This window comes from Armigeres subalbatus, chromosome 2, assembly GCF_024139115.2.
Source record: "Armigeres subalbatus isolate Guangzhou_Male chromosome 2, GZ_Asu_2, whole genome shotgun sequence".
NCBI lineage: Eukaryota > Metazoa > Arthropoda > Insecta > Diptera > Culicidae > Armigeres > Armigeres subalbatus.
Window position 1 is genome coordinate 218,982,595 of NC_085140.1, and position 13,572 is coordinate 218,996,166.

At 40.2% G+C, this 13,572-nt stretch overlaps 1 protein-coding gene across 3 annotated transcripts in view; it reads left to right on the forward strand.

Annotated features, from left to right (window-relative positions):
* Window positions 1–225: 225 nt before the first annotated feature.
* LOC134211680 (hillarin) overlaps window positions 226–13,572 on the forward strand; it is a 77,003-nt gene continuing 63,656 nt past the window's right edge. For all 3 annotated transcript variants that reach the window (XM_062688801.1, XM_062688804.1, XM_062688806.1), the window contains exon 1: window positions 226–395. The gene's annotated coding sequence lies outside the window, so the exon portion shown is untranslated. The remainder of the gene's footprint in view (window positions 396–13,572) is intronic.

A 13,572-nucleotide genomic window follows, 5' to 3' on the forward strand; every position in this document is an offset into this window, starting at 1 on the left:
AATTCCATGCACGCGCGCCTTAATATATGTAATGATAAACGACATCATCCACTCACGGTTTATAGCCGCATAAAAAGCATCCGCAGCATAGCCGTTATTATAACAAACAAGCAAAGCTTATAGTCGTCTCACGAAGAGCAGAAAAGCTCAGAATGGCTTAATAATCGTCATCAGCCTGATCAAATGAAAACTTCATCATAAGTCGTCAGTTTTAACTCTGCGCTCACCAGATATCGTCACGTTTTGTTGTATTCGCGGCGGACTCGTTTTTTTTTCTGTCTTTTAATAAGTACTGTTAGCGGTTTGGTCTGTTCCATTCTAGTGAAGAGCACACAAGCTGAGACAAAATTGACGCTGCAACAACTGTGGAATGATGGCGAACTAGTGTTTGTTTGGTTGGTGTTTTCAATTAGGCCAATTCAATAAAGTGCTTGCGATTTTCCCGTGTCAAGATTATATTTACAAAGTGATTAATGCAATTATAAAATGTTTAAATTGATGCGGTGATTGGGTGCTGAAATGCAGTGACAGGCCAAAACCTGTGAGATCTACAGTAAGCTCACGCGAGAAATAGCGAATATAGTTCTTCAGACATGATATGTGCTTACATCATGCACTGTGCACATAGCTCGGCGACTTACTCCATCAAATTCCAAAGTATTGAGCAAAGATGAGGAAAACATGTATTGCGACGATATTGAGACCTTCAAGCCCAGACGATCAGTCGTGTTAACTCGGCTGCACTCCTTTATCTTTTTCCTTGAACTACTGAGTGCTGACCAGATCGAGTAGTGTAATCATCCCATTTCCAATTCATTAAGCAATTAATAATTTTATGCTACGGACTAACAAGAAGCTCGAACATGAAAACAACCCACTAGCGATTATACAATTCGCAAGGGAGCATTCTTTGCATCCATATTCGTTACTCGAGTACGGTTAAAGTTGTATTAGCCTGTTGGATATTCATAAGCATGCACTCAGCTCTCTGTTGTTAGATAGAGAGCCCCATTCCGGATCAGTTGGAACGTAGAATAACCACCATCACAGATTCGTACCATTTCACTCGTATACGGCAATGATGGGGAAAACACGCTGAGGGACCATGAGATTCAATGCAATGGTGGTAGAGAAAACACTAAAATGTGACTTAAGTACTTCGACGGCACAACTCTGTGTGTAGGTATGTGTTTGCGTGAACCAATAAAGACTATTGGTATAAGTGAAAAATGAATTGAGAAATACTCTAGCTAGCATGTGTTTTTCACTAGCTGTGGCTTTTCTCCACAAAGACAAAGTGGTAATGCGAAAAGTTGTAAATAAAGAGATGACAGCGCAACTCAGCAAAGAATTCAATAAGCGACGAACTCGTTGAACTGAATGCTCCGGAAAGTTTCTGCCCACAACAAAGCGGTTGGAGTACATAATGTACCAAAATAATTTTTATTTACTCTCCGATCGTGTACTATTTGTCAAACTCATTAGTTTCAAATGGTAATTGTTAACATAGAAACACGTGTCATATAACATATTTTATTATTTACACAGTGTTCATCATTCAAACCGTGCTGTTTTCCAGCATCAATTATCAATTAGTGATTGTGACTAATCGATTTTATTTTTCGTTTTTAAAAATTTTCAACCGTAAAGGCTCAAAAGCTCCGAAAGAAGGTTCTGTTATCTCAACATTTGTTATAATGTACCCTACGGATCAACAGAAATTTGATTTTTCTTCAAATGGTGTCTACATGTAGCATTAAACATAATTAATCGTCTTTGTAAATACCTATAAGATCAATTTAAGAAGAAAATTATATTTTGATGCTTTTAACCCTTTATAAGGCAGTGGCAACTATATTGCCACCAACAAATTATATGTTTTTCTATTTATTAACAAGAGCTCTACTTATTCTTTCCCATGTAGTGGCTTTATTTGCTTCCTAGTAACACCCCAGATGAATTTGAGCCATAAAAAAATTGAAATGTCAATTTGAGAACAATTTATTTTCGAACAGATTGCAAGTTTCCAGTGGAAGAAGGATTTTCAGTTATAATTCGTTAAAAAACAACAAAGATATATTTTTTCCCGTTGGTATTAATTATTTTGAATCTCCTGTGTTAGATTATTACGCGGTTAGCGTGAAAAAAGCTTTGCCTTTCTGTATATTTGGTTTTTGGATTTTTGACGAAATTGTGTTTTTTTCCCAAGGGTCCCCCCTTGGGAACAAAAGCGAAAAAAAAATGTTTCCACTTATAATGCGTTTTCCGACTAGGACTCTTCACCAAAAAATGTAACGTGCCTTGATTTGACTGGTTTTACGTAAAACCTAATTTTTAAAAATCTTTTATTTATTTTTGTTGTTGCCTGTTTTCCCGCTTGCGGGCAGTGGCAACTATCTTCTTCTCCTTCTTCTTCTTCATTGGCATTACATCCCCCACTGAGACATTGCCGCCTCGCAGCTTAGTGTTCATTAGGCACTTCCACAGTTATTAACTGTAAGGTTTCTAAGCCAAGCTACCATTTCTGCATTTGTATATTATGAGGCTAACACGATGATACTTTTATGCCCAGGGAAGTCGAGACAATTTCCAATCCGAAAATTGTCTAAACCGGCACCGGGAATCGAACCCAGCCACCCTCAGCATGGCCTTGCTTCGTAGCCGCGCGTCTTACCGCACGGCCAAGGAGGGCCCCAATGTATATTGCCACCAATGTTTTCCCGCTTACCGGGCAGTGGCAACTATATTGCCACCAATGTTGTCCCGCTTAACGGGCAGTGGCAACAATTTATTTATTTATTATCAGGCTAAGGCCGGAGTGGCCTGTGCTGCACATAAAAGTCTTCTCCATTCAGCTCGGTCCAAGGCTGCACGTCGCCAACCACGCAGCCTGCGGAGGGTCCGCAAATCGTCCTCCACCTGATCGATCCACCTTGCCCGCTGTGCACCTCGCCTTCTTGTTCCCGTCGGATCGTTGTCGAGAACCATTTTCTCCGGATTACTGTCCGACATTCTGGCTACGTGCCTGGCCCACCGCAGTCTTCTGATTTTCGCGGTGAGAACGATGGATGGTTCTCCCAACAGCTGATGCAACTCGTGGTTCATTCGCCTCCTCCACGTACCGTCCACCATCTGCACCCCACCATAGATGGTACGCAGCACTTTCCTTTCGAAAACTCTCAGTGCGCGTTGGTCCTCCACCAGCATGGTCCAGGTCTCGTGTCCGTAGAGGACTACCGGTCTAATGAGCGTTTTGTAAATTGTCAGTTTGCTACGGCGGTGAAATCTATTCGATTGGAGCGTTTTTCGGAGTCCAAAGTACGTACGATTTCCTGGCATGATGCGTCTCCGAATTTCTCTGCTGGTATCGTTATCGGAGGTCAACCGTGAACCCAAGTACACGAATTCTTCAACCACCATGATTTCGTCACCACCGATAGAAACTCGTGATGGGTGGATTGCATTGACCTCTCTTGAGCCTCTTCCTATCATGTACTTCATTTTCGACGTGTTGATGACTAGTCCAATCCGTTTAGCTTCGCTTTTCAGTCTGATGTAGGCTTCCTCCATCTTCTCAAAGTTACGTGCCATGATATCAATGTCGTCGGCGAAACCATATAACTGGACGGACTTCGTGAAAATCGTACCACTCGTGTCAATCCCTGTCCTTCGTATTACTCCCTCCTAAGCGATGACACGAAAGACCATCACCTTGCCGTAACCCTCTATGCGTTTCGAAGGGACTCGAGAATGCCCCTGAAACTCGAACTACGCACATCACCCGATCCATCGTCGCCTTGATCAACCGTATCAGTTTATCCGGAAATCCGTTTTCGTGCATTAGCTGCCATAGCTGGTCCCGATGGCTCCACCCCACTACCCCGAATGCCAGTACCCAAATGCCATTACCCCGAAGGCTACTACCCCGAATGTAACAGTACTCCGAAAACCATCACCCCGAATGGAACACTACCCCGAAAACATTTAGAATCTGTAGTATTCTATTATTATGTTTAACACTAACAGATATCGGTGAGTCGCAACAGTTTTTGAACCAACCAGTTTAACCAACAGTTTTGATTTTTCTTCTTAATAACTTTAACTGTCATCCCTGTCATTATGACCTAGTAAAAGACTTTTCTACAAAATGAAGTAAGTCTACCGTCTTGTAGCCGTCCAATGTTAAGCCGCGGCGTTCGACTTCGACGCATGTTGTACACCGTCGAGATTTGAGCGCAGGCATACTGCAACGAGGTAGTGGTCGGATTCAATATTCACACTGCGGTAAGTGCGGACGTTCGTGATGTCGGAGACGAATTTCCCCTTTGATTAGAACGTGGTCGATTTGGTTTTCCGTTTCTTGGTTAGGTGATTTCCATGTAGCCTTGTGGATATTCTTGCGGATAAAAAAGGTGCTTCGGACTACCATTCCGCGGGAGACTGCTAAGTTTATGCATCGTTGGCCGTTATTATTCGATATGGTGTGCAGAATATCCGGTCCGATGACCGGTCTATACATTTCTTCCCTTCCTTCTGCGTTCATGTCGCCGATGACGATTTTGACGTCCCGCAGTGGACATCCGTCGTATGTCTGCTCTAGGGTGATTCAACTATGGCGTCTACTATTTTTTGAGATTTCTAGAACTCCCTTCCCCCTCTGTCACGGTTTTTTGTATACCTAGTATAGATACTGTCACAAAATATTGAACCCCTCCTCCCCTAAAACCTGTGTCGTCATTGTTGAACGACCCCTAGCTGTGCGTAGAACGATTCTTTCTCGTCGTCGGGTCTCCCTTTGTGTGGGCAGTGCACGTTGATGATGCTATAGTTGAAGAAACGGCCTTTCATCCTCAGCTTGCACATCCTAGCGTTGATTGGCTGCCACCCAATCACACGTTGCGTTGGCGAACTATGAAGCCGGTTCCCAGCTCATTGGTGGTGCCACAGCTTTGACAGAAGGTAGCTGCTCGATGCCACACTTTTTGTCCTGTCCAGCAAATCTCCACGACGTCGAAGTTGCGGGAATGTAATTCATCGTAGATCATCCTGTCGGAACCTGCGAAACCTAGGGAAACCTAGCGAAACCAGTTCCATGTTCCAAGCTTCTAATCGTGATCCTTTATTCGCCGCCTAGGCCGATTATATCGAGTCGTGTTATCTCTTATATTGCTCAAATGTCAAATTTAAAGATAAACGATGCGTGCGCCTCTAGGTCTGAAACGAGTAATCGGATTAATTTAAAACGACTTTTTAAAGCATTGATGATGGGAATTCCATCAGTGTTACGTATGTTTGTCTGGGGATCAAGTATCCACATATCGACGGAACAACTTAAATTCCAAAAACACTGGATTCTGTTTTTCCACGATTAACATTTTCTCAATTTTGTACTCATCCTAAATGTTTAACGTACATATATTAAATATTATGTGATTTTTCTTTGATTTATTTAGGATTTTTAAAACATGTTTCAAAGATTTTGATGGTAAATTGAAGTCACACGATTAGAAATAATACGAGTGTAAAAATAGATTCATGTGTATTAGGGTGGCTCAAATTAGTATGGGAAAAACTTTTTCCAATTTTTTCGATGGGCCGCCCTCTTATTCGGTTCTATTTGGTGCCCTGATGTTCTGGACAGAATTTCAGCTAAATCGATCAACGTTTGGGCGGTGCTAAACTCGTTGGAAGTTTATATGGAAAAATGTATGCAGAAACATCCAAAAACAGTAAATTGCAGCTGGACTACTCAACTTTCGATGAAGAACTATGATACTTATTCAGATTTTGGAGAATTTAATACAGAATGTTATACAGAAAACCGCGAGAAGATTAGAGTTTTCCCGGCTAAGTTATTAACATTTCTCTGTAATGGGGTTTGAGCAAATTTCGTTTCTTTTACATCTGAAAAGAAATAAATTCACCCCTACAACGCTCTAATCTTCTAGCGGTTTTCAGCATAACATTCTGTATTTAATTCTCCAAGAACTGAATGAGTATCATGGTTCTTGATAGTAAATTGTGTCGTCCAACTGCAAATCACTGTTTTTGGATGTTTCTGCATACATTTTTTCATATAAACTTCCAACGAGTTTAGCACCGCCCAAACGTTGACCGATTTGGCTGAAATTTTGTCCAGAGCATCAGGGCATCAAATAGAACCGAATAAGAGATAATTTGACCAGTACAGATTATTTAGCATATTTATGGCTTTGTGCTTAGCTTAGCTTGATTGACTGTACCCATCGTAGTTGCTAGTCGTATTTGACCGAGAAACAACAAATAATGCACAGCTCACCAATTGAATAGTTTTCTCGGGACTAGAAAGCTATTCTCACTGTACATGCTTCGAAGTTTCTTTAATTCAAGACCAATAACGATGCCGTCCACGTCCTAACAGTCAATAAGGATAAGGGGAGGAAAATTAGTTCGACACTCATCGCTCTGCATCTCCATGAGCGCACTGGAAAGGAATAATATGCTAGTTGGGAAGGAAATATATTAGAAATCGCCTTGGTAAGCGACTAATTATTTTATTTGAAAGACGCCATATTCATGATGATACAAAAACGGAAAAGCAACGCGTGTCTTACGTATTTTCCCGAAAACTGATTCGATATCTTAACTACTACGCGACGACTAAAACACGCACTGCACAACGCTACTCCGAAAAAACACACACTGAACTGATTAACTTTATTACCGGCCGCGCAATGCAGAACACAATATTTCGGCAGATCACGCGATCGTTCTGCTGTCCGAAACAAGAGAGAACACGCACTCTTTAGCATATTTATGGCTTTGTGCTGTGAAAAAATATAGCATTTGTCATTGTTAGGTGAAATTATTCAAATTGTGCGTGGCCACTATAAAATCTTTGGGATTGTCAAAATAAGCAAACCATCCTGCAGAATCAATACGGTTGTCAATCTAAAATATAAATCACCACATAACGATCATTTCTCTAGAGGATGTATTCTAAAAAATACGCTAGTGCAACTGAACAGAAATGAACTTTGCACAGATCGAGGGTTCACCAAGTCCATTCCACTTTTTTTTATAAAAGGCGAGCCTGGGATTGCATACACGACATCTTGCTATCATAAATTTCGTAAATTTACAATTGCAATACACAATCCAGAAAAAAAATAACAACAACAAATTTTCAGTGAAAGTTGCTGCTACTCTTCTCTAAGTACCCTAAGACGCATATCATGGAAAGGTTAATCACCTTCACGTTCAGGGTCCATGCCTACAAATCTCTACTAACTACCATGTTGCAGTACTCACTCGTGCAGAACAGGAAACATGAAACAAGACTAATCCTACAACTCAATTTCTCCAATGTTTGATAATGAAAAGCTTTATGTACGCAGCATACTATTTGCCTCAAGGTTACGCCTGCGATATGAGATTGTTGGCCTCTATGAACGTGCGCCAATCCACTACGCGTAGAAGATTTTCTGTTCAATAAGTTTTCCTACATTACACATAGTGGTACAATAAAATCACCCCCGGTTTCACCTATTCTGCAGGCCACTGACTGACGCCAATCGGTGACTAGCCCCCGTATGTTCCGAACCCACCACAGTCATTCATTCATAATAAAATTCGATTAATTGCACAATGTAGGTGTAGTTTACCGTCTCTGAAAAGGTGAATGAATAGACGCGACATCACATGGCGACGGTCGATGCGAAGGCGTTAGCGGGAGCGTTTAGCTAACATTCTCGTATGTAGATCTACCGCCATCCAGCATCCCACCTTTACCGGACCAAATTTCCGTGGCGCTGACGCTATGCCGTTACGAATCCAACTCGCTTTCGTTCTATTCAACCCCTAACTGACCCATTGCCGACTCGTCGCTTGATACTCATCAAGCACTTTCGTAGTAATCAACCATGAACTGATCTTGATCTACTCATGTTACCATTTATGCATTCGCCCAGTTATGGGGAAGTAGAAACCAATGTCTCATATGAAAACCAGAAATCGAATCCAAACACCAACAGCGTGGTGTTCTTTGTAGCTGTTTGTTTTACTGTTGAGTTAGGGGAGGTCCCAGATCCGTCCATATCCGATATTAAATAATTCGGATGGAGCGAACTTGTTTACCGACTTGTGAACAGCTAAGGGTGGTGTGCTCATATGAATATGTACAATCCATTTTATTGTAATCTGATTTCTTTTAAATATGTTATTCAATTTGGAAAATAGAATTGCCATTCTTATAGATTGGCACAAAAAGTTGGTAAATGTTGAAGTGATATAATATTTTTTTACCACCCCTACACAGTCGTGATCAGTTTCGGTCAAAAGTGTAAATCCACTCATCGAACTGTTTTTATCCCATCAATAATGCTTTACGATGTAGATTGGTGTTTGGTGGATCAAAACTAAAATAGCGGGAAATGAATAGCGACATTATTTGGCGGCGCTTGTGGAGGCGCGAAACGCGGTAATTTATCCAAAATACATTTATCTACATATCTTTTCAATGCCAAAATTTTTGATTAATTCTTATTCAATCTAATCATGACGTCATTATCCAAAAATATGGATCTTCAACTCAACTTCTTAAATTAGATAATCCAGACCGGTATAGGAGAGCATATTTTTTAATAATTGGTGTCTTAGGAAAGTGAGACTGAAAAGGCTAGATCGAAATAATGCAATCTGAGGCGTGAGAAGCAAAATGTCATCACGATTAATTTTCTTGCCTCAGATTTTTATATTCAGAGTAATGTACTTTTGGACGAAGATATAGGACCACTAAAGCGTTATGGATTCATCACAAAGCATAAAGTAAATTATGTTAGTTAGAAAAGTTTTGAACAAATCACGGATCATCGATATGCTTTTGAGAAGAATAAAAATTACCTTATATCAGTATTCCTGAAACACTCACCTAGTAAAACCCTATGCTTTTTCTCTTCAAGTCATGGTTGAAAGAGAATACTTCATTTTTCGTTTCGCTATTTTTAATATACATTCCATACAAACCTGAAAACCGTGCATGTTGCGCAATTATATACCTAAAATGAAGTAATGTAAGTACCAATTCACATTCAGGAACTTTGCCATCCTAATGGATAACTTATTTTAATGAATGCTATGAACTGTAACAATAGCTTTCTTCAATTTTCCGTCATCATACGGAAAACCAATCAATCCAATTTCCTCAATACAAATCAACGTTCCGTGTCATGTGCAACCATCGATACCACCCTATCATGGTTTATTACCCCCGGGTTTTATATCGTTACGAATATTGAAAGTGAATTTCGAGATGGAAATGAGTTTGCTTATTTTTAATGAAAAAACGATTATTGGATGGACACCGAGGAACAAAAATACACCAGCACCCGAAAAGCCGACATAAAATACCTACGACTCATGTAGCAATGGCTGGCGCGGTGCGGTTATAACATTTTTGCTGTACCAAACAGCAACAGGTGAAAGTAAATTCCTGTTATGATGTTATTTCGCGAATCGAGAAAAATTAAATTGATTTGCCTTTCAACTGTTACGACAACCGGTCCAAATTAGATAAAGTTTGCTGCCGCTGTAAAATTGCTCGTGTAACACAGATGAATGAGCATATGTAATTCCCAACGCAAAATATACTCAGATTGATCGATCAATGACATCAGCAACAGTTGCTTGGGCCCGTGCAGCACAACAGATTGGATTATCTTTCCTCGCTCAACACGAAATCATTCTTCTTGCCAATATTGTGCACAGCTGATGTCAAAACGGTGATGTCACGCTCAACACCACCTACCACACTCTGATGCGAAGTGGAATTTCGACTGACGATCTTTTTGGCAAAACCAAATTTTATTTTCAACTTTGAAACACTCTTTGATTTGAGCGAAAAAGTTCAATTACTTCCAGTGACACAATTAATCCTACCTTTGTGGAGTGTGAATTGTGTCTATGAAGTTTCTCATACGGGCATAACTTCGAGGCATATATCTCCGCATGCGGAAGAAATGATGCATTTATTGATGTCTACCAGCTTTTTAAGGTGCATTCGATGGAACAAGAAAAACCAGCACCGTATTGCAACGCATTTTCCTTCGTTTCGTTTCGACTTCGAAATAGCTTTCCACAGAAAAGATTTGTTATCGAAGCCGTTTTTTGCTGTGGTTTTTGTTGCGGTAGTATTCGCGCTCGCGTGCCGCTCGTAGGCAGTAGTAAATTCGTACCCGTTCTTCCTCTGAAATGTGTCCATATTTATTTTTGTAAGCAAACAAAACAGATTCAATGAGGTTTAGTTTCTACTAAATTATACAGATAATGGAACTTATATAAATGTCTAATGGCTACCGTTTTGCCTCATATGAAAACGGTTTTTGGTTCAATCCCAGGCTCATCTCAAATTAAATGGTTATACATTTTCTCATCGCAATTGTGTCATTCAATGGTTCACTCATGTTTCCTGAGCACCCCTAGGGCCAACGTAAAAGATCTCTATTCTGGTCGGCTACTCGGATTAGCCTTGACATGGACCAGATTCCTATCGACTTTCATTTCTTTGTAGAGGCTTCGTTGTCATGTACCCCTGGTTCTGCTTCTGCTGCGACATCCTGCCGGATTCTAGTCCAGCCCTTGCTCGCAGATTTCGGTTCCGCTCTATTGATATCGGTTTTCAATTGCAATGTTGATGGAGCTTGGAATTTGAGATCCAGTTGTAAGGTTACCGAATTATAGAACATGAACATTGATTTCTTGGTGATCTCTACTGATACATATCAAGTCGCACATGTGTATAACAACACAGATTTCACGTTGGAGTTAAACATTCGAAATTTAATAATCTGATTAGATCTCAATTTATTCCATAAACTCGCAAAAACAGCCCTTTTTTTAGGTTACTTGAGTTACCCTCTCTACTAATACCTCCAACAGCAAACGAGCACCCAAAAAAATCTGCACGTTGTTTCCACCTGAAAAAGTACGTAGATTTTTTTCCACCTGAAATTCACGTAACCTTTACCTGATTTGTCGATAGAATTTTCATTCTACGTGAAAATCAGGTAAGTTCTACCTGAGTTTTGGATAGAATTCACCGGACACGTAAGTTTCACCTGAATTTTCTGAAGCATTTGCAGCTACGTGTGCACGTAAAATGTACCTGAAAATTCAGGTGGAAACAACGTTTAGATTATTTGGAGTGAGGGATGCAGGACTACATCCCCGACCCGCTAAACCATCTCCATTGCCGCCAAGCCCATAGTCCCTTCGGTACAACCAGGGCCCTGTAGCATAATCAGACTAATAATATTAGCTACAAGTTACAAGTTACAAGTCGAAAAATTACAAGTACTTGTAATTTGTGTTGCATAAAAGTAATTCGCCAACTAATAATATTAGTACTTGTATTATTAGTAAGGTTGAAATGACAAGTCTGTCAGGTTCATTTACCTGTCAAAATTCATCCGATAGTTCATTGTCAATGCGGAGATAAATGATTTGTTTATGTTTTTCTGCAAGTTTGTGCATGGAATACTGCGATAGGTTTACACGGAACACGAATTTATTATCCTTCTCTCTTTAATTTAGTGATTTTATTTGTTTTGTGGTTTTGGCATTTTTTACAAAGAAAAAGTAATGCACACTGGAGTGATTTTTTATGTGGTTTTTATATGCGGATTTTGAGATGGACATGGGTTTTAATTATTGCGATTTGTACTTGCGGGTTTCAATTTACGTGTTTTGCGGAACTTTTGCGGTTTTGGCTTGACATCAACTTTAGGTAAACTAAAGTTACTATACTTTTCTTTGGGTAATAAGTTTTAACGTGGATTAATGTAAACTACGTGGTGTTAGAAAAGTTATTTTACACAAAAATGGGTTATTGGGCCAAAGTTATTTAAGCGAAAACAACCCACTTTTAAGTTAGCACCCCACCATTTGAATACTTGATTTTCAGTTTTGTATTGGAACGAGACACTTATTCTTAGTCCATAGTATTTCACTGTATGGTAATTTAAAGCACTTTGAATAATTATTTCTTTCTCTGTTAAGTCATTTAAAATAATATAACGATGTATATTTACTTTGCACAGCTGAAATAATAATATAAAAGCTACTTATAAATTAAATTACAGCACCATTCATGCTTGTAAAAGAAACTACAAGCCGATGCTAATAATTTGTATTTGTAATTTCTTTATGCAACAGTTACTTGTAAATTCTGCTAATATTATTAGTGCGCTTTACTTGTAATATTAGACTTGTAAATTGATACTTGTAGATTCATTATGCAACAGAAAAATACAAGTTACAAGCTACTCTACTAATATTATTAGTAAAATTTCGATTATGGCACAGGCCCCAGAAAGAAATGCTTCAAAGGGGGGCACCTCGAGGTTAGCTGTGTGTCCTTGCAGCATCGAACATCGTGACTCACTTTTTAAGAAGAACACCATGGTATCGTGCCAGGGCATTGCCGGCTTTCCAGGTGGCCTTACCACGCCCTATGTCCTCGGAAGGTGGGCAGGATCGACTTCACGCCTGTTCCCCTCTGCACGGCTGGTATCAAAAATGAAGATGCCGCGTGCACCCCAGCTTGTCGTCTATTACGACCCAAAGGAGCTTCAAACTCCGCTATAATGCGATCGCGACTTCACCCACGTGAATCACTGCATGTTGAACAGACTTGCGGTTGTTGACGATAACCACCTCCGTCTTATGTTGAGCAAGCTACAGGCATCTATCGCTCATCCAATACTCCACCGTGGTGATAGCGTGTGCTGCGGTCAGTGCTACCTCGGGAGTTGACTCCCCGTAGACCTCGAAGGTAACGTCAACGGCGAAGCCGACGATCTCAACACCAGGAGGGAACTTCAGCTTCAGAACCCCGTCATAAATAAGGTTCCATAATACCGGGCCCAGTATTGAACCTTGCAAAACTCCTGCGGTAATACGAACGCTTCTCTGACCGGCATCGGTCTCGTATACCCGGGCAGAAGCCTTGAACAGAATAACAAAACATGATATGGACTTGATTGATATAAGAGATAAAAGAACAAGCAACAATATCAAAAAATTGCACCGAAATATCATTTAAATATCAAGATATGCTATGGATAAGAACAAACTAATGACACTTGATATCGATCACTTATTACAAATAACATATCTTGATATCCTTATGATATTTTAGTGCAAAATATTGATATTGTCGTCTGATCTTTTATCTCTTATATCAATCATGTTCATACCTCATTTTGCTATCTTATCAACATTTGATATTATTTACCTATTTTCGTCTACTCGGGTAATAGTACACGATTCTGGAAATAGCTTTCCAAAATCCGGTACAGGCCCACCGGCAGGCTAAGCCGGTGTAGCGAGAGCGCGATGGCGTCCCAGCTTGCGCTGTTGAATGCGTTCTTCACTTTAAGTGTCACTAACGCACAGTATCGAATTCCTCGCCTTTTTTGTTGGATTTGTTTGGTCTTGGCCATCACTATCCTGCCATCACTATCTCCACGGATTCGCGTTGGCTCCTTCGCATAGGTTGTCGAAACACGCTCTCTTACTGCCTTGTTAAAGGCTAGT